This window comes from Panthera pardus, unplaced genomic scaffold (assembly GCF_024362965.1).
Source record: "Panthera pardus isolate Hobbes unplaced genomic scaffold, ASM2436296v1 HiC_scaffold_25, whole genome shotgun sequence".
NCBI lineage: Eukaryota > Metazoa > Chordata > Mammalia > Carnivora > Felidae > Panthera > Panthera pardus.
Window position 1 is genome coordinate 70,376,181 of NW_026526821.1, and position 26,172 is coordinate 70,402,352.

The window sequence follows — 26,172 nt, forward strand, 5'->3', positions numbered from 1 at the left end:
TTCTAGCTGTGTTTTTAGGAAACAAGTAAAAGCAAAACAAATAAAAGCAAATATAAACAATTGGGACTGCATCAAAATAAAAAGCTTTTGACACTGAAGGAAACTACCAACAAAACAAAAAGTCCATTTACTGAATAGGAGAAAATAATTTGGAACTGATATATCTGATAAAGGATTAATGTACAAAATATGTAAAGAACTTGTACAACTCAATACCAGAAAGACAAAATCTTATAAAAAATATGTGCAGAGTACCTGAATAGACATTTTTTCCAAAGAAGACATACAGATGATAAACAGACACATGAAAAGATGCCCAACATCATTAATCATCAGGGAAATGCAAATCAAAACCTCACTGAGGTGTCACCTTACACTTGTCAGAATGCCTGAAAAAAAAAAGGATAATAAATAACAAGTGCTGGCAAGGATGTGGAGAAAAAGAAACCCACGTGCACTGTTGGTGAGAATGTAAATTGGTATAGCCAATGTGGAAAACAGTATGGAGTTTCCTCAAAAAATTAAAAATAGAAATATCATATGATCCAGTAATTCCACTACTGGATATTTAACAAAGAAAATGAAAACACTAATTCAAAAATATATATGCATGTTTATTGCAGCATTATTTGTAATAGCAAAGATATGGAAGCAACCCAAGTGTCTATTGTTAGACAGATAAGGAAGTTATATAAACACCACAATGAAATATTACGCAGCCATAGAAAGGATGAGATTGTGTGATTTGTCTAGGCCCAATATGGATAGACCTAGATGGTATTATGTTAGGTGGCTATGTGAAATAAGTCAGACTGAGAAAGACAGATACTTTACAGTTTCACTCATATGGATTATGTAAAAAAAAAATCAAATAAACAAAAAACGAAATTAGACCTATAAATACAGAAAACAAATGGTTGCCAGAGGGGGTGGGATGGGCAAAATGGGAGATATAGGCCTCAAGTTATGGAATTAATAAATCAGGAGAATAAAAGGCACACAATATAAGGAATTTAATCAAAGATATTTTAATAGCATTGTGTGGTGACAGATGGTAGCTATACTTCTGGTGAGCATAGCATAATATAAAAATGATTGAATCACTAGGTTGTACACCTGAAATTAATGTAACATTGTGTGGCAAGTATACTCAAATAAGCTATGAAGCCATGAAGAAGAATAAAAATGCACTTAAAACTAGAGAGCCCAGAGAGGTTCCGGAAGATGGCGGCGTAGGAGGACGCGGGGCTCACAGCGCGTCCTGCCGATCACTTAGATTCCACCTACACCTGCCTAAAGAACCCAGAAAACCGCCAGAGGATTAGCAGAAGGGAGTCTCCGGAGTCAAGCGCAGACTAGAGGCCCACGGAAGAGGGTAGGAAGGGCGGCGAGGCGGTGCGCGCTCCACGGACTGGCGGGAGGGAGCCGGGGCGGAGGGGCGGCTCGCCAGCCAAGCAGAGCCCTCGAGTCTGGCTGGCAAAAGCGGAGGGGCCGGACAGACTGTGTTCCGACAGCAAGCGCGACTTAGCGTCTGGGAGGTCATAAGTTAACAGCTCTGCTCGGAAAGCGGGAAGGCTGGAGGACAAAGGGAGGGAGAGCTGCTGAGCCCCCGGACGGCAGAGCTCAGCTTGGCGGGGAACAAAGGCGCCAGCGCCATCTCCCCCGCCCATCCCCCAGCCAAAATCCCAAAGGGAACCAGTTCCTGCCAGGGAACTTGCTCGCTCCGCGCAAACACCCAACTCTGTGCTTCTGCGGAGCCAAACCTCCGGCAGCGGATCTGACTCCCTCCCGCTGCCACAGGGCTCCTCCCGAAGTGGATCACCTAAGGAGAAGCGAGCTAAGCCTGCCCCTCCAGCCCCCGTGCACCTTGCCTACCCACCCCAGCTAATACGCCAGATCCCCAGCAACACAAGCCTGGCAGTGTGCAAGTAGCCCAGACGGGACACGCCACCCCACAGTGAATCCCGCCCCTAGGAGAGGGGAAGAGAAGGCACACACCAGTCTGACTGTGGCCCCAGCGGTGGGCTGGGGGCAGACATCGGGTCGGACTGCGGCCCCGCCCACTAACTCCAGTTATACACCACAGCACAGGGGAAGTGCCCTGCAGGTCCTCACCACGCCAGGGACTCTCCAAAATGACCAAACGGAAGAATTCCCCTCAGAAGAATCTCCAGGAAATAACAACAGCTAATGAACTGATCAAAAAGGATTTAAATAATATAACAGAAAGTGAATTTAGAATAATAGTCATAAAATTAATCGCTGGGCTTGAAAACAGTATACAGGACAGCAGAGAATCTCTTGCCACAAAGATCGAGGGACTAAGGAACAGTCACGAGGAGTTGAAAAACGCTTTAAACGAATTGCAAAACAAAATGGAATCCACGATGGCTCGGCTTGAAGAGGCAGAGGAGAGAATAGGTGAACTAGAAGATAAAGTTATGGAGAAAGAGGAAGCTGAAAGAAAGAGAGATAAAAAAATCCAGGAGTATGAGGGGAAAATTAGAGAACTAAGTGATACACTAAAAAAAAATAATATACGCATAATTGGTATCCCAGAGGAGGAAGAGAGAGGGAAGGGTGCTGAAGGGGTACTTGAAGAAATTATAGCTGAGAACTTCCCTGAACTGGGGAAGGAAAAAGGCATTGAAATCCAAGAGGCACAGAGAACTCCCTTCAGACGTAACTTGAATCGATCTTCTGCACGACATATCATAGTGAAACTGGCAAAATACAAGGATAAAGAGAAAATTCTGAAAGCAGCAAGGGATAAACGTGCCCTCACATATAAAGGGAGACCTATAAGACTCGTGACTGATCTCTCCTTTGAAACTTGGCAGGCCAGAAAGGCTTGGCACGATATCTACAGTGTGCTAAACAGAAAAAATATGCAGCCGAGAATCCTTTATCCAGCAAGTCTGTCATTTAGAATAGAAGGAGAGATAAAGGTCTTCCCAAACAAACAAAAACTGAAGGAATTTGTCACCACGAAACCAGCCCTACAAGAGATCCTAAGGGGGATCCTGTGAGACAAAGTACCAGAGACATCACTACAAGCATAAAACATACAGACATCACAATGACTCTAAACCCATATCTTTCTATAATAACACTGAATGTAAATGGATTAAATGCGCCAACCAAAAGACATAGGGTATCAGAATGGATAAAAAAACAAGACCCATCTATTTGCTGTCTACAAGAGACTCATTTTAGATCTGAGGACACCTTTAGATTGAGAGTGAGGGGATGGAGAACTATTTATCATGCTCCTGGAAGCCAAAAGAAAGCTGGAGTAGCCATACTTATATCAGACAAACTAGACTTTAAATTAAAGGCTGTAACAAGAGATGAAGAAGGGCATTATATAATAATCACAGGGTCTATCCACCAGGAAGAGCTAACTATTATAAATGTCTATGCGCCAAATACCCGAGCCCCCAGATATATAAAACAATTACTCATAAACATAAGCAACCTTATTGATAAGAATGTGGTCATTGCAGGGGACTTTAACACCCCACTTACAGAAATGGATAGATCATCTAGACACACAGTCAATAAAGAAACAAGGGCCCTGAATGATACATTGGATCAGATGGACTTGACAGATATATTTAGAACTCTGCATCCCAAAGCAACAGAATATACTTTCTTCTCGAGTGCACATGGAACATTCTCCAAGATAGATCATATACTGGGTCACAAAACAGCCCTTCATAAGTTTACAAGAATTGAAATTATACCATGCATACTTTCAGACCACAATGCTATGAAGCTTGAAATCAACCACAGGAAAAAGTCTGGAAAACCTCCAAAAGCATGGAGGTTAAAGAACACCCTACTAACGAATGAGTGGGTCAACCAGGCAATTAGAGAAGAAATTAAAACATATATGGAAACAAACGAAAATGAAAATACAACAATCCAAACGCTCTGGGATGCAGCGAAGGCAGTCCTGAGAGGAAAATACATTGCAATCCAGGCCTATCTCAAGAAACAAGAAAAATCCCAAATACAAAATCTAACAGCACACCTAAAGGAAATAGAAGCAGAACAGCAAAGGCAGCCTAAACCCAGCAGAAGAAGAGAAATCATAAAGATCAGAGCAGAAATAAACAATATAGAATCTAAAAAAACTGTAGAGCAGATCAACGAAACCAAGAGTTGGTTTTTTGAAAAAATAAACAAAATTGACAAACCTCTAGCCAGGCTTCTCAAAAAGAAAAGGGAGATGACCCAAATAGATAAAATCATGAATGAAAATGGAATGATGACAACCAATCCCTCAGAGATACAAACAATTATCAGGGAATACTATGAAAAATTATATGCCAGCAAATTGGACAACCTGGAAGAAATGGACAAATTTCTAAACACCCACACTCTTCCAAAACTCAATCAGGAGGAAATAGAAAGCTTGAACAGACCCATAACCAGCGAAGAAATTGAATCGGTTATCAAAAATCTCCCAACAAATAAGAGTCCAGGACCAGATGGCTTCCCAGGGGAGTTCTACCAGACATTTAAAGCAGAGATAATACCTATCCTTCTCAAGCTATTCCAAGAAATAGAAAGGGAAGGAAAACTTCCAGACTCATTCTATGAAGCCAGTATTACTTTGATTCCTAAACCAGACAGAGACCCAGTAAAAAAAGAGAACTACAGGCCAATATCCCTGATGAATATGGATGCAAAAATTCTTAATAAGATACTAGCAAATCGAATTCAACAGCATATAAAAAGAATTATTCACCATGATCAAGTGGGATTCATTCCTGGGATGCAGGGCTGGTTCAACATTCGCAAATCGATCAACGTGATACATCACATTAACAAAAAAAAAGAGAAGAACCATATGATCCTGTCAATCGATGCAGAAAAGGCCTTTGACAAAATCCAGCACCCTTTCTTAATAAAAACCCTTGAGAAAGTCGGGATAGAAGGAACATACTTAAAGATCATAAAGGCCATTTATGAAAAGCCCACAGCTAACATCATCCTCAACGGGGAAAAACTGAGAGCTTTTTCCCTGAGATCAGGAACACGACAGGGATGCCCACTGTCACCGCTGCTGTTCAATATAGTGCTGGAAGTTCTAGCATCAGCAATCAGACAACAAAAGGAAATCAAAGGCATCAAAATTGGCAAAGATGAAGTCAAGCTTTCGCTTTTTGCAGATGACATGATATTATACATGGAAAATCCGATAGACTCCACCAAAAGTCTGCTAGAACTGATACATGAATTCAGCAAAGTTGCAGGATACAAAATCAATGTGCAGAAATCAGTTGCATTCTTATACACTAACAATGAAGCAACAGAAAGACAAATGAAGAAACTGATCCCATTCACAATTGCACCAAGAAGCATCAAATACCTAGGAATAAATCTAACCAAAGATGTAAAAGATCTGCATGCTGAAAACTATAGAAAGCTTATGCAGGTAATTGAAGAAGATATAAAGAAATGGAAAGACATTCCCTGCTCATGGATTGGAAGAATAAATATTGTCAAAATGTCAATACTACCCAAAGCTATCTACACATTCAATGCAATCCCAATCAAAATTGCACCAGCATTCTTCTCGAAACTAGAACAAGCAATCCTAAAATTCATATGGAACCACAAAAGGCCCCGAATAGCCAAAGTAATTTTGAAGAAGAAGACCAAAGCAGGAGGCATCACAATCCCAGACTTTAGCCTCTACTACAAAGCTGTCATCATCAAGACAGCATGGTATTGGCATAAAAACAGACACATAGACCAATGGAATAGAATAGAAACCCCAGAACTAGACCCACAAACGTATGGCCAACTCATCTTTGACAAAGCAGGAAAGAACATCCAATGGAAAAAAGACAGTCTCTTTAACAAATGGTGCTGGGAGAACTGGACAGCAACATGCAGAAGGTTGAAACTAGACCACTTTCTCACACCATTCACAAAAATAAACTCAAAATGGATAAAGGACCTGAATGTGAGACAGGAAACCATCAAAACCTTAGAGGAGAAAGCAGGAAAAGACCTCTCTGACCTCAGCCGTAGCAATCTCTTACTCGGCACATCCCCAAAGGCAAGGGAATTAAAAGCAAAAGTGAATTACTGGGACCTTATGAAGATAAAAAGCTTCTGCACAGCAAAGGAAACAACCAACAAAACTAAAAGGCAACCAACGGAATGGGAAAAGATATTTGCAAATGACACATCGGACAAAGGGCTAGTATCCAAAATCTATAAAGAGCTCATCAAACTCCACACCCGAAAAACAAATAACCCAGTGAAGAAATGGGCAGAAAACATGAATAGACACTTCTCTAAAGAAGACACCCAAATGGCCAACAGGCACATGAAAAGATGTTCAACGTCGCTCCTTATCAGGGAAATACAAATCAAAACCACACTCAGATACCACCTCACGCCAGTCAGAGTGGCCAAAATGAAGAAATCAGGAGACTATAGATGCTGGAGAGGATGTGGAGAAACAGGAACCCTCTTGCACTGTTGGTGGGAATGCAAATTGGTGCAGCCGCTCTGGAAAGCAGTGTGGAGGTTCCTCAGAAAATTAAAAATAGACCTACCCTATGACCCAGCAATAGCACTGCTAGGAATTTATCCAAGGGATACAGGAGTACTGATGCATAGGGGCACCTGTACCCCAATGTTTATAGCGGCACTCTCAACAATAGCCAAATTATGGAAAGAGCCTAAATGTCCATCAACTGATGAATGGATAAAGAAATTGTGGTTTATATACACAATGGAATACTACGTGGCAATGAGAAAAAATGAAATATGGCCTTTTGTAGCAACATGGATGGAACTGGAGAGTGTGATGCTAAGTGAAATAAGCCATACAGAGAAAGACAGATACCATATGGTTTCACTCTTATGTGGATCCTGAGAAACATAACAGAAACCCATGGGGGAGGGGAAGGAAAAAAAAAAAAAAAAAGAGGTTAGAGTGGGAGAGAGCCAAAGCATTAGAGACTGTTAAAAACTGAGAACAAACTGAGGGTTGATGGGGGGGGGGGGGGGAGGGAGGGCAGGGTGGGAGGGAGGGCAGGGTGGGTGATGGGTATTGAGGAGGGCACCTTTTGGGATGAGCACTGGGTGTTGTATGGAAACCAATTTGACAGTAAATTTCATATATTAAAAAATAAAAAAAATAAAAAAAAAAAAAAAATAAATAAATAAATAAATAAATAAAAATAAAACTAGAGAGCCCAATGGGGAGGTGTTTTCTATTTATATCAGAGATAAATATATGTGATATATGTGCAGAAATATAGGAAAGGAGTAAGTAAGCCATTCTTTAAGGCACATGGAAGAATATTTGCAAATGCTGTGAGGTGGGGACTGCCTTGCCATATTCAAAGACCAGTAAGGAAATAAGTGTTGGTGCAGAAGTAAGTTAGTGGCAACGTAGTAGAAAAGGTTTGGAAGCCAGCAGAGACCAGATCATAAAGCCTTGTCAGTCATGGGAAGATGGAATCTTTCTGATACAAAAAATATATAGTAAAAAGAATTATTCTCATTTTTCCAGATCTGCTCATTATTTAAAATCCATCCTCTCTTAAGTGTCTTCCTTTTGTACTCATAAACTCTGGTAAATATTTCAGAAAATAGGGCTAGATTTACAAAGGAAGTAGCAATCAAATAGGAAAGAACTATCTTCTGTATCTCCAAGCCGCTGTCTGAAAGTATTTGACTCAACAAGTGGCAGTCTTAGATAATATTTGGTAGTATATCCAAATATACTAAAGTTGGATCTTTAGGCAAAAGGATATTTCACTTCTTATTTTTAATCTGAAGAAACAATATTAGCCCTCTTTCCCCACAGGCCTTGCATGAAGATTTTTTTATGTATCTTTAAAGTTTTGAGATACATATTGTTACATTTTAACCAGGTAAGGTAAAATTAAAGATAGTGAAGTGACATATATTTAATCTTAAACATACAGTTTATGAAATAAAGAAATTTGATTAAGAACCACAAGGATAGATAATCTATGACATAACATCAAACCTAGGAAGAAACAACCCATAATAAATGGAGATGCTGTAAGTCAGCCCTTCTGAACCTTGTGAAGTTGCCTCCAATATGAAAGAACTAAACCAAACAGAAAGAGGTTCATACTACTTCTGTTTCATTTTGTTATTGTAATTTTGTCATATACACCTAAAATATATTTTACCTGAAATAATACTATTTTTTTTCCTTCTGGAGGTATCAAATTAAAGTGTTGGCTTCTAATTCTCAGAATGCAATATTATCAAAATTTAGGTGTCTAAAACCCCACAGGAGTAAATTCATGAGCCTAAAAACATACAGAAGGAGAAACTAACCCTCAGAAAAAACCTGCCACACACCTACTTCTATTATCCCCACAACTGTATTTGAAAAGAGATAAGTGTTCTCACAAACCACCAAAATGTGGGACTAGACTGCACTGCTTTGAATTATACTTTGTGATGATAATGCCTTGTGGTCTTATTTATTATTGTGTTTATAGAGCTCCATGGTATAAGCCTTTTTTTTAGTGGCTTTCTGCTCTACCGGGCTGCTCCAAGCCACTTTTAGAGATATTACTAGAGGGGATAATGAAGGTAACTTTTGATACTTCAACTCTCTGCTTCAGGGGCATATTTTTCTCTATTTTAGACTACCAACCATCATTTTTTAGCACTAAGGCATGCTTATGTGGTGAAAATATTTTTTGCATTTTTTTAAATCTATCTGTAGGTACCATGGTCTTCCTCCTTATTTGGTAGCTGACTCCTTTGGGAATCTTCATAAAAATAATTACAAAGCCTAGGCACATGACAATGAATCTGTTTTCGGGATTTATCTCATTCAGTTCTCCATAATCTCTTTATATCCAAAATATATTTAAGATATCTTCTCCCCCTCTGTTTCTCATTGTCAAAAGTAGTTCCTGATACACAGTGGCAGTCCAGTAATATATTGTAATTGCACTATTTTTCATTATATTGTATTCCAATGGGAGTTTTTATTATTTCCAGATAATTAAGAAACATAAAGCATGGCATCTTTCTCCCCAGTACAACATAACAGTTTTCTCACAATTTCAATAGCTTCTCATAAACACTGACCATATCTTATTACCAGAAGGGAAAGAAATGGGTCAAAGGGATAGTAAAGAGAATACTACTTGTAGAGGCACAATGAATCACATGCAACTTTGGGGGGGATCCTGCTTGGGGGGCGGGAAGGAGCTGTGGCAACTAATGCTGGTCAGCCTTTGGCCATAAGTGCTAAGAATATCAGGCTTCACTGGATATGCAGTTAACTATATCCTCCACGCAACATTTTAACATTTTCTCTATTTGCTTCCACCATCACGATGTATATCTTTGCATTCTTAGATTTTCCAGTTTCTTTTCGGATGTGCATGGCTTCTCCTTTTTTATCTATCTCATAACATTTGGTTTCCCAAAGATATTTGTCCAAACTTATTTCTTCTTCTGTCTCACTCTTCCCTTGTGTCATATATGCTATGACTCTACTTGAGAATTGCTTTTAAACCTCCATTTCTACGAGCACTTTTCTTCTATCCTTTAGGTCCATTTTTACAACAGCTTCTAACTATAAATGGATATTATAGAGATTTTAAGGGCAATGTGGTAAAATCCAACTAGTCCTCTCTATAATAGTTTTCTCATATAGGTATCTCATGACTTCAGAAGAGTAAATCACATTCTCTAGTAAGGAGTGTCTTTCTGATTAAAACAGTGATGTTCTCTCCAGTTCTGGTTTCCTCCAATGTACTCTCTTTTCCTGACCATACCTTCAGAGTATCTAAGATATCGTTTAACATGATAAAATATTGCTTGTTGAATTTTGTGTTACATATCTAGGGAGTAGGCATAAAATCACTAAGTGCAGAAAGATTTCTACATTTTGCACTAAAGTTTCTATCCTTCCACCTTACCTCCCCCACAAAAAAAAACCAAAACAACAACAAAAACAGTTTAAAATGAACAGAAAATTAAGCACATTTTGTTTTTAAAATGGAGTCTTACCTGAAGATAATGAGTAGTTAAAGAGATCATTTAAATCACAAATTTGAGGCACTGACCAGTACTTAATATACAAAAGACTAACTTAACTAATCAAACAGCACTATAATTTACACTAAAAAAATTCCTCTTTCTCTTAAATCTCTCCATTTAAGAGTTAGCTATGAATGTATCTTTACCTAATAATAGTGTCTGGAACAATTCTTTTTTTTTATGTTTATTTATTTTTGAGAGAGAAAGCGCTAGTGAGGGAGGGGCAGGAGAAAGAGAGACAGAGAATCCGAAGCAGGCTCCACACTATCAGTGCAAAGCCTGACATGGGGCTCGAACTCAAGAACCATGAGATCATGACCTGAACCAAAGTCAGATACTCAACCAACTGAGCCACGCAGGCACCGCTGAAACAATTCTTAAGTGACTGAAAATTGATCATTCAGTACCAACACATTGCTTATTAGTTATTCAGTAGTTTCCTTTACTAATGCCTCAGCTGTCTCCAGGAATTGAAGAAAATTCCAGACTATCTAACATGAAATGTTCTGAGATACTGTCAATTTTTTCCACTGAAAATAAGTGGTTAGCATCAAATATATCCACATAATAATCACTCTGTGGGTATGAAAAGCAGAAAATTATTTTAATGTACTATTAAAACATTTATCTTACATAGTAAACAAATATGGAAGGAAAGTTAGATAAGCATAATTAAACAGATGCATGTGTCATCCATTGTATTTGCTAGATTAACTTGGGTACCAGTTTATCCCAGGATACTTTTATTAGCCAACAGCAACAATTCAAAAATCCAATAGTGTATTGTCTATAGAAACTTGCCATGAATCACAGCGTAGTTAGGTTGTTTGCATCTTGTGTACCAGGGTGTCGAGCAGAATCAAATCTGTGGTTTCAATGTAAGAAACACTCCTTTCCTAAGCATGTATTTAAATGAGGTGTATATATAGGAACTGGGACTTTCTTGGCCTACAGAAGGATGAAGTGTACTTTATAAGTGCTCTTGCCTAGCTTCTGTGTTTTTTGCTTGTGACATCATTCACCTGGGGAGCATCATCCTGCAGCTACTGGGGCCATTTTGCCACATAATTAGAAGTTCTTTGGAGTTTACATCACCTTGAGGCAGCTCTTTGATTATGATTGACTGCTGCAGGAGCATGGAAGCCCTCCTCCCTTGTTTTTAACCAGGACAAACACTGAGGCACAATTTGCCTGTGGAATCAACATTAAGTGAAATCACATCTTTGCCTGGCTTCATTCCCTTTCTTCTTTCGATTCTCATACACTCTTAGAATTTTCTGTTTGTAATACTTATTAATAAATCCATTGCAAACTAATATTTATCTCAGGACTTACTTCTGACATGTATCTATGTATGTATTTATTTTAGGGCAGAGGCAACTGGGGTGCAGTAAAAGGGAGAGGAGCATAGTATGGCATGGCAACTCTCCCTGGTTACTCTTTTTGGATGATTTGGAATGCCAAAAAAACTTCCACTTCTGGAAGAAAAACACTATCTTATGAGCCACTTTTTGAGATTCTGAATGGTGTCCATGATGATTTAAGACCAAGGTAATCAATTTTGGGAACAAAGTTAGGGAGAGGGGCATTCTCCAAATTCTGTGACAAGCTCAGTCATGTTTGGATACCTCAGGGACAGTTGGCTTTAAAGCAAGAGGAGAAAATAACTTCATTGGTATTTACAATGGAGGATTTTAGCAGTAAAGACTATGGTGATGTACCGTGAAGAGCTGTTCACAAAGAACATCTTTAGACTTGTAACTGAGCAGATGACACAACATCTATGAAAGATCCCTTGAAGAACAGTCAAAGCTAATGGAGAACCACAGAAACTAAAATTGTTATAACATTGTGAAGGCATCCTTTTGTATTCTACTAGGAATTTGGTCAATCTATGTCTACAGTCTCTTAGAAGGATCTAGTTAATTATAACCCTGTTACATATACCTTCAAAGAAACTTCTATTATATAATATTGTAATATTATATAATATTTCTCATTAAGAAAAAAAGAGATGCCAATTCTTTGTGGAATAAAAAGGATTTTCCTATCATCCTAATTATAGAACTATGTGAAACTAAATTATTTTCTAGATTCTTCTAGTAAATCTGGTAGGAATATTAAGCTTAAATTAGCCTTTCCATTGTAACTCTCTTAGGCCCTTTTTGTAATAATAAAGAATGAAGAATAAATTCTCTGATGACAGCCATGTACAAAGGGCTCTGGCTTTAGATCTAAGAATAGGAAGAAGTCATAAGGTCTCAAGGCATTTGCCTGGAGGTTAATTAATCAGTATTCGTATTCATCTTCACAACTATATTTTTTACTTGCTACCAATTGGCTGAGCAGATGGTAAAGGCTAGAAATCTGGCACATCTTAAAAAATAATCAGATCTCATCAAGTCCAATTAGTTTTGGAAACTGCATTAGAAATTCTTTGCTGAGTTAAGGAGAAACAGATTCCTAATAATGTTTGTTCTGGGAACAAGATTTGTGCTGAAAGCATTTCTTCTCTACTTAATCCCCCCCACACACACATACTCCACACACACTTGTTGGTGAAAACAGACAGAAGGAGGTTTCCCACACACACACACTCAAAAAAATGAACATTTTAACAAGTTAGCTTAGTCTCTGGCTAGGAGAAGACACCAGAAGCTGATTCCTTCCTCTTTGGTGTGTTCCAATGGCCTAAAACAATTTCTTCTCCATTTAAAGGGACATATACACATACATATAAAAGAGAAAAGGAGAGAGAGAGAGAGAAATCCCAAAGCAGTGAAGAAGAATAAGAAAGAAACATAAGGCATATTCTATAAAAGAGCCAAATAGTCAGTCTCCTGCCAGCAAACCTAAGATGATTAATTGCTAGTTCTACAGAAGGTGGAAAATTTTAAAACAAGAGAAAAGAAAAAATGACCTGAGAAAACATTTAAAACATTAAACAATTTAGCTTTCTTCAAAATTATTTGATAACCAATGAAGAAGAGTATGACAGATTTGAATTCTATAATACTCCTTTCATACCAGGTCACAGAAACCTCTCTTAAAGATGCCTATAGGGGCACGTGAGTAGCTCAGTCGTGGCATCATAACTTTTGGTTTTGGCTCAGGTCATGATTCCAAGGTTGTAGGATCAAGCCCCACATCAGGCTCCACACTAAGTCTGGAGTCTGCTTAAGATTCTCTCTCTCTCTCCCTCTACTCCTCTCCCCTGCTTGCTATTTCTCTCTATGATAACTTAAAATTAAAAAAAAAAGATGTCTATGAACTGATTGATGTATGAAGGTGCAAAAATACCAAAAAAACATTAAGATAATACCAAAAATGTAAATGTATAAAAAAGAATATGGATAGGCACCTGGGTGGTTCAGTTGGTTAAGCGTCCAACTTCGGCTCAGGTCATGATCTCGCATTCCATGGATTCAAGCCCTGTATTGGGCTGTGTTCTGACAGCTTGGAGCCTGGAGCCTGCTTCGGATTCTGTGTCTCCCTCTCTTTCTGCCCATGCTCTGTCTCTCTGTCTCAAAAATAAATAATCATTAAAAATAATTAAAAAATAATTTAAAAAAGAATATAGAGTCCTGTGATATAGCTGGGCCTCAAGTTAACTAACATTTGTTGCTATTGTTTATTTAGAAAGTAGTCATTTATATATTCACATAAACACACACACGCAATATATTAGTTTTCTTGGAGCTGTAAGGGAAAAAAAAACAGTGATTAAATACAGACTCATATTTCAACTTCTATAAGGTTTACTTTCTTTTAAGATAACAGATATCAAACACTAAACTCAACATATTGTATATTCTAGGGTGATGATGGTCTAGGAGAAAAATAAAGCAGTTATTATGAATACGTAATGTTTGGAAGGGTAGTTGTAGGTATATATAGGTTGGTCAAAGGAGCCCTTATAGAAAGAGGTAAGCTTTGAGGCAAGATTGAAAGGAGATATGGGTGAGAATCATCTGAGGAAGAAGAAAGAGAATTTGGGAGAACTCAGTTAGCTTGTGCCTGCCATTGCTTGAGTTTAACAGAGATACCACTATAATGTGAGCAAGGGGAGAGTAGGAGGAGATGAAGGCAAAGAGATAAAGGACACCAGATGATACAGTGTTATGTAGGTGATAGTGAAATGAGAGGACCTTGGAGAATGTTGGGCAAAGAAACAACATGCTGTGAGTTATATTTATGAAACTATTTCAGGCCTCTTCCTATGAGAATAGGTTGATAGGGGCAAAAGCTAAAGCATAAAGGCTGCTGGAAAAGTGTAGGCTGTAGATATAAGTTGTGGCATCATAAGAAACATGTAAATTGACAACACCTGACAATATCTGATTATTAGGTGGTCATCCAGGTGATATATTAAGTCATAATTAACAACAAGACACACATTCTGATAACTCTTAGAATCTTGAAAATAAGCAAAAATCTCTAACAGCCTGTGTTGGAAGTATGAAGAATGTGGATCTGTTGGATGAATTGCAATTATAAATGTTTTGTCACCTTGAAAACAAAATCTTGTAAATGTCCAATAAATTATCCTGTCTTAGGTATAACCATCACCTGGGAGCTTGTGAGGAATATGGAATCTGGTGCACTGTTCAAGACCTACTGATTCGTATGCATATTAAAGTTTGAACAGCACTGCTCTCTTTTATACAATTAAATTTATAGATGAAAAAATAAAGACTGCAGATGGCAAGAGAACACGGACTCCCTGAATCCTTACATTCATTTGTGTCTTTAGTTGTTTCAAAGATGCTTTCTTCTTCTCTCCCTAATAACATAATAACCACTCTGATGTAAGTTTCTCATTAGTGTAAAACAAATGGAGATAGGGATTTTGCTTTGTTCATCACTGTGCCCACAGCACCTAGAATGGTGCTTTGACTTGAGCAGGTGCTTACAAACTTTGAATGAATTAATTATACACTGATTGTTATGCATAATCCTCAAGCTTACTGAAAACTCAAACCAACCACACACAAGAATGGACAGGAAAATATAAGACTGAAGTGTAATTAATTGAAACAGATATTGGCAAACAATATCTATCCTGCTCGCTCCAGAAACAGACGCACAACTTTCTCATATCCTTTTTATATGACATCTGCTAACAATCAGCCAAAGGGACTTAGATGGAAAAACTAAAAAAATAAGATGTGAGAAGATAGATTCATCTCTTGATTACAGTAACTGAAATGCAACTAAATAAATGTTGTAGAGAGAACATGAGATAAGAAATTTAAGTTATTGGTCCAATTTGATTCATGGCCTTTATGAAGGTGCTAGATCTGTACTTGTCTCACACAAAGCTGATTCACACCCATCACAACCTGTAAAGCATTCCATGCTCTGCTCAAATATTCTCTTTATGTAAACTTCCTTGATCTCTCTAACAACAATTATTTTTTCTCGGTCTTCTATGTTTACATGTTACTTTCTCTATATTTGTAATTTAGCACTCCTTCTTGTACATTATTCTATTTACTTTGGGCTTCTTTTTGCCTACCATTCCTGCCAACAAACACTTAAAAAACTGACTAGTTGCCAAAATACAAGAAAATTCTACTCCTATAACTTCCAGGAGAAGGGAATTCTCTAAGTTGTTAAAGAAAAGAAGGAGAGGGTAAACTATGCTTATAGTTTCTATCCTTCCTCTTCAATTTTAGAAGTCCTTATGGAAACACTGTTTTAACAAATTTACTTTGGGAGCAGCCTCTCAAATCAAGGGTTATTACAGACCCTTGATGTTCACCCAGAGTCTGGTGCAGTTTCTAATTTCATCTCACCTTGATTTCCCAGGATGCTACTGTTTGACAGAGTTTGCATTTACCTCCTCCTCCTCTATCAGTTTCCTTAGTTTCCCAAGCATACTTAGCATTGGGATGAACTAAAAGTCATTTTCTTGTTATTAAATGCATTTGAAATAATGTTCACCAAGCATAAAAACTCGTCTAATCTTCTGTCAACAAAAGCCCAATAATGAAATCTGTAAGAGGAAATTCTTAAGCTTAAACTCCACAGGTCAAGTGAGTGGGCTTTAAAATTATTTTTAAAATCACTGAAGTGGGAGAGGAAAACTTACCTACTGTTAAGACATAGAAAGTGGGGCCCCTGGGTGGCTCACTTGGTTAAGCATCTGACTTCAGTTCAGGTCATGATCTCACAGTTTGTGAGTTCGAGCCCCGCATCAGGGTTGGTGCTGTCAGGTCAGGGAGCCTGCTTCAGATTCTGCGTTTCCCTCTCTCTCTGCCCCTCCCCTGCTTGCACTCTGTCTCTGTCTTTCTCAAAAATAAATAAACGTTAATTTAAAAAAAAAAGATAAAGAAGGTTATTTGTGAAATTGCATAAGATTTCTGACTAATAGAAACAAGCCATCATTAATGGCAATAGATAAGCATAGAGCACTTATCTTAATGCTTGGTGCTGAGGTATAGAACAGAAAGCTGAATAAGAGCAGGCATTCAATTAACTGTTTGTTCTCCACATAGTGGTGAGAAGTGGGGAAAAAAAACTGTTATCACAAAGGTGACTGTAAACATTTATTTTTGTATCTGTAACTTATCCCTCCATTTGTAAAGGTCACTGAATCCACTTCTATGACCATGATCTTTCTCCTTCACTGAGGAAAAGCCAAAAGGAATTGGCTACATTCTCACTTCATAAAGTTGCCCCTTCTTGATCAGTGTTATTAAGGGTATTTATGAATTAGACCTAACTGAGACCATTGAATCATACCATTTGGATACATTAAAAACAAGTTAATCTGGTTCTGAAATCACCCCTTGCTATTAGTGTGTATAATGAGATTTAGTTTAGGATTTGAATTTTTTCTTTTTTAACTAAAGAGACTACCATTGTTTTTCAAAGAGCCACCCTTTATGTTGCTACTCACAAGAACATACAGAGGTAGTATGGATGGATACCATTCTGGGTTATCCCCAAATTAGAGAAGAGCAGAGGGATAGTTGTTTATGTGACATGCCTAAGATCATGCTGGCAGACCTAGGAAGAAAGCTCAGGCATTCTGGCTTTGTATTTAATGCACTTTCCAAAAAAACAGCTCCAGTTACTTTTATCAATATGCCAGAGTTGAATATCGAATTATGCATTAAAGGTCTCAGGTAGATGGGTAAGTGCTTTTTTCTCATATTTCGAAATTAACCCATCTCTCTGAATTTTATGGAAAAAATATTAATATGAAAGACCAAAAATGTGTATAATGCATGTGTTTTATTTGCTCTGTGGTTAACTTTGTCCCGATATCCTCAGTGAAGATATTTTTTTTCCCACTACTTAGGCATTTTCACAAATAAATTAGTTGACTTATGGACTGCAAGAAAATAGTTTGATGTAGAATAACCAGAACTTTTGTCAGACCAAAAAAAAAAGGGGGGGGGGAATAGAATGCTTATTGTTTAATTATGATGATAAGTTTTAAGATAATCATTTTCTAAAATAAAGGGCAAGGGATCCGGAAATTATTCAACCTAGGGCTGCTTCTTATCAACGGTGTCTTTGGCTAAGTTATTAAACCTACTTTATATGTTAGTGTACTGCTCTACAAGATGAGGACAAAAGTAATACCTACCTCATAAGCTTGTAGTGGATTGAATGTGCTAATATATGTAAAGCACTTAGAACCATGTCAGGTACATAAATATGCACTCAATAACAGATACTTTTATTATGGTATTACTTAAAAAGCCTAAGGGAATTAAATATAACTATTTTATTTAACTAAGGCTGAGCTGTTCTTTCTCCATATACTTTTTTACTGGTTGTCATATATCTCTTCATCAATATGGCTTTTTTTTTTACTCTAGGAAATTATTAAAATAAAAAATGCCTACAAAAATTATATAGTCCTTTATTTTTATGAAATTTTCTGTGCATAAAAATTTTCCAGGCAGAAAACTACTATTTAATATTAAATGTAAAAGCTTTGAAAGTATAATAAACTCCAAGCTAGAGAGAGTAGGGTGAGTTGCAATAGTATTATTATTCAGTGTGGGGCCAAATGTTTTTAAAGAGCAGTTGCAGAGCTGTGAAAGTAGATGATGAATTAATCAGATGTTCAAAGGTTTATATAAAAATTGTTAATACATTGTGACCTATAATTCAAAGAAATAGAAAGGAAGTAACATGTTTACTAATGGTTCATAATATCCGATCCTTGATTTATCTTCAGTAGTCCTTTACATTCTCATTTTTTCCCCCTTTCCTTTATATGTAGACATCTTAGCCTCCCTTCCTTTGAGTCTTTCAGTTCTATTCTTCATTTGGCATTTCATTCTCTTATATTTTATCTTATCACCCTTCCTTCTGTATTATTTTTTATCCATTAATAGACTGAAACATAACCCAAAAAATGAACATTATTATTTTTAAAAAACTTTGTTTCTTGTTCGTAATTTTCTAATTTGGATACTATTGTGTACATGTACCAATACAAATGATTCCTTATATTTCTATACAATTTTCCTTTATTTCAAAAAGGCCTATGAGCCTATGTCATATGTATCTCCTCAAAAAGGTAAAATCTAAATTCCCATTTAGGATAAAACTAATCTTTATTTTACTAGTTTTCTCAGCTTTCCTAATTACCATTCTTACTCTCACTTATAGATTAAAGAACCGCTGTGATGTTCATTTGGCATTTGCTCTTCCCCGGAGAGCCTAGGAGGTAACACTTATAAAGTAAATGATAATTTCCTGTATCTCTACTGGTTTTTGATCCTATTCCTTGGGGGTCAGTAAAACACATGGTTAAATTGATTTTCTGAGGCCCCTAAACCTAAAGTCTTTGTTTTTCAAAGAATCCTTTGATGCTGTTGTGGCTTATGAATGCTAAATGGCATTCTTGATCTATGCCAGTATTCATGCCTGGTCAGATTATCATTAACTTTCACCTTTATTGCAAACTTTCACAGAAAGCCACATGGAGGTGATACATCAATTTGAAAATAGTTAATTAGCAGCCTGCTTCTCTTTGCAGTTCTCTCCAGCAAGGTCATACACAGTAACAGATATATTCCCATGGCACTAAGTCACCATAAAATTTAGTATGACAATTCTATTTCACTGCGGGCATTCGTTTTTCCCTTAATCTGCTCAAAATGAAAAATGTGTGTGAGACATCAGATATTCAGTACATTAAGTGAATAGTAAGGTACATGATTTAGATATTGTGGGGAATATACTAAGAAACACTTTTAGCCCTCCTGCAACTAAAAGACAATATGGAGAAACATTAATATTCTTATCAAAATAGTAAAACGGAGGCACCTGGGTGGCTCAGTTGGTTAAGCATCTGACTCTTGGTTTCGACTCAGGTCATGATCTCACGGTTTGAGTTCAAGCCCTACTTCTGGCTCTGCGCAGACAGTGCGGAGCCACATTGGGATTCTCTGTCTCTCCCTCTCTCTTTGTTCCTTCCCTGTTTGTACTCTCTCTCAAAATAAATAAATAAACTTTAAAAAAATGCTAAAACATTATATGTAAACATAACATGTGAACACATATACAATATTCTTCCAAAACCAGGTATGGCATGCTATTAAACCTATAAAATATGGTTTTATTTATTTCATTTATTATTAATTTTTAAAACATTTTTATTTATTTTTGAGAGATAGAGAAAGACAGAGCACGAGCAGGGCAAGGGCAGAGAGAGAGGGAGACACAGAATCCAAAGCAGGCTCCAGGCTCTAAGCTGTCAGCACAGAGCCTGACGTGGAGCTTGAACTCACAAACTTTGAGATCATGACCTGAGCAGAAGTTGGACTCTTAACCCACTGAGCCACCCAGGTGCCCGTAAATTATGGTATTTTAAACATAAATGTGTATACTTGGCCAAGAGCATGATCTACTTGGAAAACTCTAGGGAAAACTCTCTTACGCCTTTAGCAGGTTAGAGTGTATAAAATCCACATAATTCACATAGACAATAACCAGTAATGTTCAATGTAACCACATATACAACTGTTACTGAAAATAATGACAAAATTCATGATGAGGCATATAATGAATTCATTACATTGTTACATAGAATATATTTTACTCTGGTGTTCTTTAATTAAAAACACCATACATGTTTGTCAGATTTTGGTTAGTCTTTCATTTTGGCATTTCTGTGTTTTGTTTTGGTGCAAACGGTAGGAGCATGAAATAAATTCATAAACACACCTGTAGAGGAAATTACAAGAACATGACAGTATGATGGGCAAAAATCTGATGGGCACAAATCAACAATGATATGGGGATTATTGCTAAAATCACTTTTTGTGCTAAGACATTAACTATTTTAACAATAAGTTGCCAATGCCAGGTGGAGCAAGTTGGATACAAAAGGAAAATTAAATCTTGTCCTTATCTTCAATATTCTCGGTGTTTTGTTCAAGTAAACATATACAAGTGGTATTATTTGATGCTCAATAACTTCTAAATTATATAGTAGCTATTAGAGACAAAATTGGATTACAGAAAAGTAGAGACCTGGCTGTGCCTAGGTAGATGGAAAGATTAATATGATTAGTGAAACTCTCTAAACACTTGTAAGGTATAGTTAAGTTTGTCTTAGGCAGAGAAATGGAATGATTTTACATAAGGGAAAAATAATTATAAGAGCAATAAGGAAGTGAGAATAAATGTAGTATGTCCTGGATGTATTATAAGAAATTCCAGTTTCATCCAAGGGAAGCTTTGATATATAGAAGAAAAAGCATAGAATTTGGAATAAAACAAACACTGTTTGAAATTTTTGTTCTGCTGCTTACCAGCTGTGTAATATGGGCAAGTTTATTGACATCTTTTGGTCTTAATTTTCTCATTGGCAAATTAGAGGAAGTAGTAAGTAATTTAAAAGGTTTTTTTTTTTTTTTTTTTTTTTTTGAGAATTGCACGGAGGGCACAAATGAAAAAGGTCAGTACCATGCTTAAAATATAATAGGAATTGTGTGAACTTTCCCTAAAGATCCATACTGCAAAGTGTGGACAAAAAAAGGTCAAAAAGGGAGGTCAGATTGTGTTTACTGATTGGAAAAACATAATAAAAGTGTCAGTTGTCCTCAAATTAAAATTCAAGTTTAATGTAATTCCCGGTGAAATTTCCCAGTGAGATTGTTTTTTGCAGATATAGATTATTCTAAAATGTATATGGAAAGGCAAAGAACTAGCTCAAAAAACTAGTCAACCAATTTGGAAAAGAAGAATGAAGTAGGAGGAAACATTCTAATCTATTGCAAGATGTGATTATCTTCGTAATCAAGGCTGTGGTATTGATGAAGGGATAAACCCATAAATCAATGAAATAGTATAGAGATTATAGAAATTGAACCACAAAAATATGCCCAAGCAATTTCTTATTTTTGACAAAGGTGGAAAAGTGATTCGATGGAAGAAAGATAGCATTTTTAACAAATGGTACTAGAGCAATTGGCCATTCATAGACAAAAAGTGAACCTTAAGTGTTGTGCCTTATACAAAAGTGCCTCAAATGGATACTAGATTCAGTGTAAAATGTAAAAGTATGAAATTTTTAGAAAGATTATTGGAAAAATCTTCAGGATTACACTAGGAAAAAAGTTAGATTTTATACCCAAAGCACAATTTATGAAAGGAAACATGCATAAATTGGACTTTATCAAAATTTAAAATTTTTACTCTCCAAAAACCCTGTGAAGAGGATAAAAAGACATGCTATAAACTGGGAAAATGTAGCTGCAGACCATATATCCAAAGATTATATCCAAAGGACTTGTATCTAGTATAGAAAGACCTCTCAAACTCAGCAATAAAAAAATCAAACAATTCTGGAAGAAAATAGGCAAAAGATGTGCACAGATATTTCACAGAAATAGATATACAGGTAAATATAGGGGAAATACACATTAAAAGATATTAAACATCATTAGCCATTAAGAAAATTTAAAATCACAAGGAGATTACTGCACACAGTATCAGAAAGGCTAAAATAAAAAACAATGGTGACAACATCAACTTCTGGCAAAGATGGAAAGAAATAAATCACTCATAAATTGCTGATGGGAATATAAAAGAGTATAACCACTCTGAAAAAGTTTTTCAGTTTCCTAGAAAACTGAACATGGGACTAACATACAATTCAACAATTGCACTAATGGCCATTTATCTTAGAGAAATAAAAAGTTACATTATTCATAATATGCCCAAATGAACAAACAACAAAGTATTTTCTAGATGTGCTATTATTCACATGGCCATATACTTTTAAAATGTTCATAGAAGAGAAGCTTCAAAATAGCGATAGAAATAAGACAAATGATGAGATTACATACTAGCAATGTAAGGATAAGCTCATAGTTTGACAATAAAAAATAAGTGAATGAATGAGAAATGCTAAAAATAATTAAAAAAATAAAGTTTGTATTTATAGTGATGGATAATTTGGGAAACAATTTATTGATTTTTATTCTAAGGGTCAACAAATAACACATTGTGCCATGTATCTACTTACCAGAAAAAAGCTTTTCAATTCTTGATGAGGAATATATATTGGACAACAGGTGAAATCAGACGTTTACACAGCTAAGCTAAAACACTCAAGTCAAACTTCATATAAAATGGAATTGGCAGAATATACGACATCCTTTCCCTTTCTATGAAAGGTGCTGCTGACTATATTAGCTGAAAATGCTAAAGGAAATAGATAGGAGCTAAGCATTATAGGCATAAGGGTCCAGAACATAAATGCTAGAAACAATATTAGAACCGAGGTTTGTTTTGTTTTGTTTTGTTTTTTTTGATAGAATGTAAGTGAAAAATTATTACCAGGTTATTCTTCAATAGAAGGCAACAAAATCAAATGTATGAAAGGCTTTTCAGTCTTAGAATAAATGTCATTTTAAAGGTTGTGACATTCAATTTTCCTAAGAAAAGAGATAAGATTTTTTTTAATTTTAGTAAATGGAACATTTTTAAAAATAGGTAACAGTGGGTAAATAAAAATGTTTTGCTCTCTGCCTGCAGCTACTATTCCATACTCAAAAGAGTTTAAAATATCTGAGGAACAATGAGAAACATTCTTGGAGCATATGAAAAAAAATACATATAGACACACATACACTCACTATAAACACACAAATAAAATGCTCTGTCATATATTTACTTACCAGAAATACTTTCAATAGTTGAAGAGGACTAGATGTGTTAAGGTCTTTCATTAGTTTAGAGTTTAGACTAAGTTGTTGGTATGATTATCATAAAAGAAGGAGAAACAGATATTATTGTATTGAGTAAATAACATCATTACAGTAAGAAATAGAAGTATAAATGCAATGAAATTGGCAAAATATAGTACATTTCAGTAGAAAACTCTATTTATAAAATAGTTTGTGGAATCATTTCTTAAAAAGGAATTTCAGAGATAATTATATTAATATTATATTAGTAACATATTAATATTAATTTTAAGCATTTAATAACATTCCTAAATGTTATTAAATATCACAAACCCAAATAAGAGATCAAAGATTGATATAGTGCAATACTCTCTCAAATGTGTTATACTTGTTAAAACTAACAATAGATTACAATTTAGCTTTAGAATTCACTCAAATGCAAGATATATTAATTAAGGTGATAGAATATTATATACCCAGTATTGAATCCATTACTATAATTTTTCGAAAAATAATAAAGGAAAAATGAATTGATCAAATGCAAATGAGAATTCACATTATGAAGGGCTTTTTAAGGGCAATAAATCCATATTTACAATGTTATGATAACTACAGAGTGCTAATATTTAATAAAGTCCCATATTCCAAAATAAATCTTAAGAAATATTAAATAGGAAGAGTTTTGCATAGCTTAGGAGAAATTCTGTTCAATACTAAATATGTTGGGTATCTGCCAGAGTCAGCCTTCATGTTTCTTCTTAAATTATATTGTGGAAAGTAAGACCAGATGTATGAAATAAATTGTTTCATTTTTTGTTCATTCCTCAATTTTATGTGAAAAATTAGCAAATACTTGCTGAGCAGGCGTGTGCAACTTTTCACTAAATGCTACAAATTAAAAATGACTTAAATTTATTTCCAGCCCTCAATTACTTTATGTATAATAAAAGGCATGAAGATAAACACCACAAGTGAAATAAAAATTCTAAGAAAAAGCAAGCATCTCTCTGATGAGGCCAGAAGCCTCATTTTTTTATCTCTGTTTTTTTGACATATGGTATGAATTATCTATACAATATATGTTTGTTGAATGAACTAATACAAATGTCATCTGTAGATCGACCTTTAATTTCTCAGTTACTGAGGGGAAGTAGCTGTGCACAGTATTTGGAGTTTTTCTATAAAGAAGTGTTGTCAATTCTCTTCAACTTGTATATTTATTAATTTGCTTATATAATTATGAACTGGTGTATTTATTTAATGCATTGGGTTATAATTGATTAATAATCATTTATTTTGCTGTACAGATTTTCCAGCTTTAACCAGTGGGAATTCTTCCAGCTTGATTTCTGTGTTCTTTTAACATGCTCCCCTTTTTCAGTTTTTAAAGCACTCCTTTCTTTGCTTCGGGCTCATCTTGCGTTTTCCTTTTCCCAGCCATGGAATAAGTCATTTCTTCAATGAGCCCTTGATTCCTTTAATAAGTCAATAATAAGATCCCCACAAAGAAAATTCCCACAGGCAAAATTTTGATCAGATACTTCTCAAAAAAATACTCACCAGTTATCAAAGAAATGTAAATTGAAACCACAATTTAATACCACTACATATATATATAAGAATAGCTAATATAAAAAGACAGACTATGGTTTGTTTAGGATGGGGAACAAGTCCAAATCCAGATACATTGCTTGAAGTCAAACACAAAAGACTAGTTATTGCATGATTCTACTTTTATGAGTGAAAAATTGAATACTTTGGAAAACAGTATTGTAGTGTGTTATGAGATATAATATACACTTACCATACTGCTCATAAATTCCATACTTACCCATGAGAAATGAAAACAAATGACTACACAAAAACATTTTTCCCCAGCTTTACCGAGATACAGATGACATAAAATACTATGTTAGTTTAAGGTGCAAAATATGTTAATTGGAAACATTTTCTTTTGGGAAATGATTATCACCATGATATTAACAGCCACCTCCTTCTCATCACATAAGAGGATGCATATATGCATATATATATGTGTGTGTGTGTGTGTGTGTGTGTGTGTGCGTGTGTGTGTGTGTATTTATCTTGTTTCCCATTTGTAGTAATTACTTAACATAGGGCATGGCCATAGTAGGTACTCAGTCAACATTTGTTCAATAGAAAGCTTTAATTAAGTTAATAAAAAGTATATTTACTCCTAGACAATAATGTATATTATATATAATATATAAGTTATATGAAAAAATATACAAAAATTAAATATATAAATACATTTATATATAATTATATATTCATATATACTGTATATATATAATTACATAATATATATTACATAGTAACCAGTAAAAATGTTAGAAACATTCTTAAAAATATAATAGCAGTTGTGTATATTATGACATGACATGAATTTCTTTTTCTAAAAGAAAATTTAATTGTCTGTTCCAACTTTTATGGATGGACCCAATGCCTTTATATTTTATTGGAAGGATCCCTGTAAAATCTCCAATATTCTTTGTGAATTCATTTGGGGAAAATGTAAGTAAAAAGGAAGGGAAGGATGGTAAGAAGGGGAAAGGAAGAGGAAGGAGGAGGAAATGAAGAAAGAAAGCAGAAGGAAAGACATAAAGAAAGGATGCTAGTTAATTAGAGTGTGTCAAAAAGTGAACATTGCTAAAATTAGAAAAATAAAAACTGACCATCCTAAATAGAACTTCTGTAATGTTAAGTGAATTTGTTCAACATTTTCCCAAAATAACCAAAAGAAAATTAGTAACTAATACAAAATTTTAAAAAGAATGATTCCATTTTAGGAAAGGGCAAAGAGAAAAAACTGCTAATGCTGCCATAGTGTTGAGACTCCTTGGCAATGAACCAAATTATTTTCTTTTAGGATGTGTGACAGGAAAAGTTACTTATATGCATATAA

At 35.6% G+C, this 26,172-nt stretch overlaps 1 long non-coding RNA gene across 1 annotated transcript in view; it reads left to right on the forward strand.

Annotated features, from left to right (window-relative positions):
• Positions 1–18,712: 18,712 nt before the first annotated feature.
• Positions 18,713–26,172, forward strand: part of LOC109263710 (uncharacterized) — a 160,393-nt gene continuing 152,933 nt past the window's right edge. The window contains exon 1 of the long non-coding RNA XR_002078357.2: positions 18,713–18,772. This is a non-coding gene — a long non-coding RNA (uncharacterized LOC109263710). The remainder of the gene's footprint in view (positions 18,773–26,172) is intronic.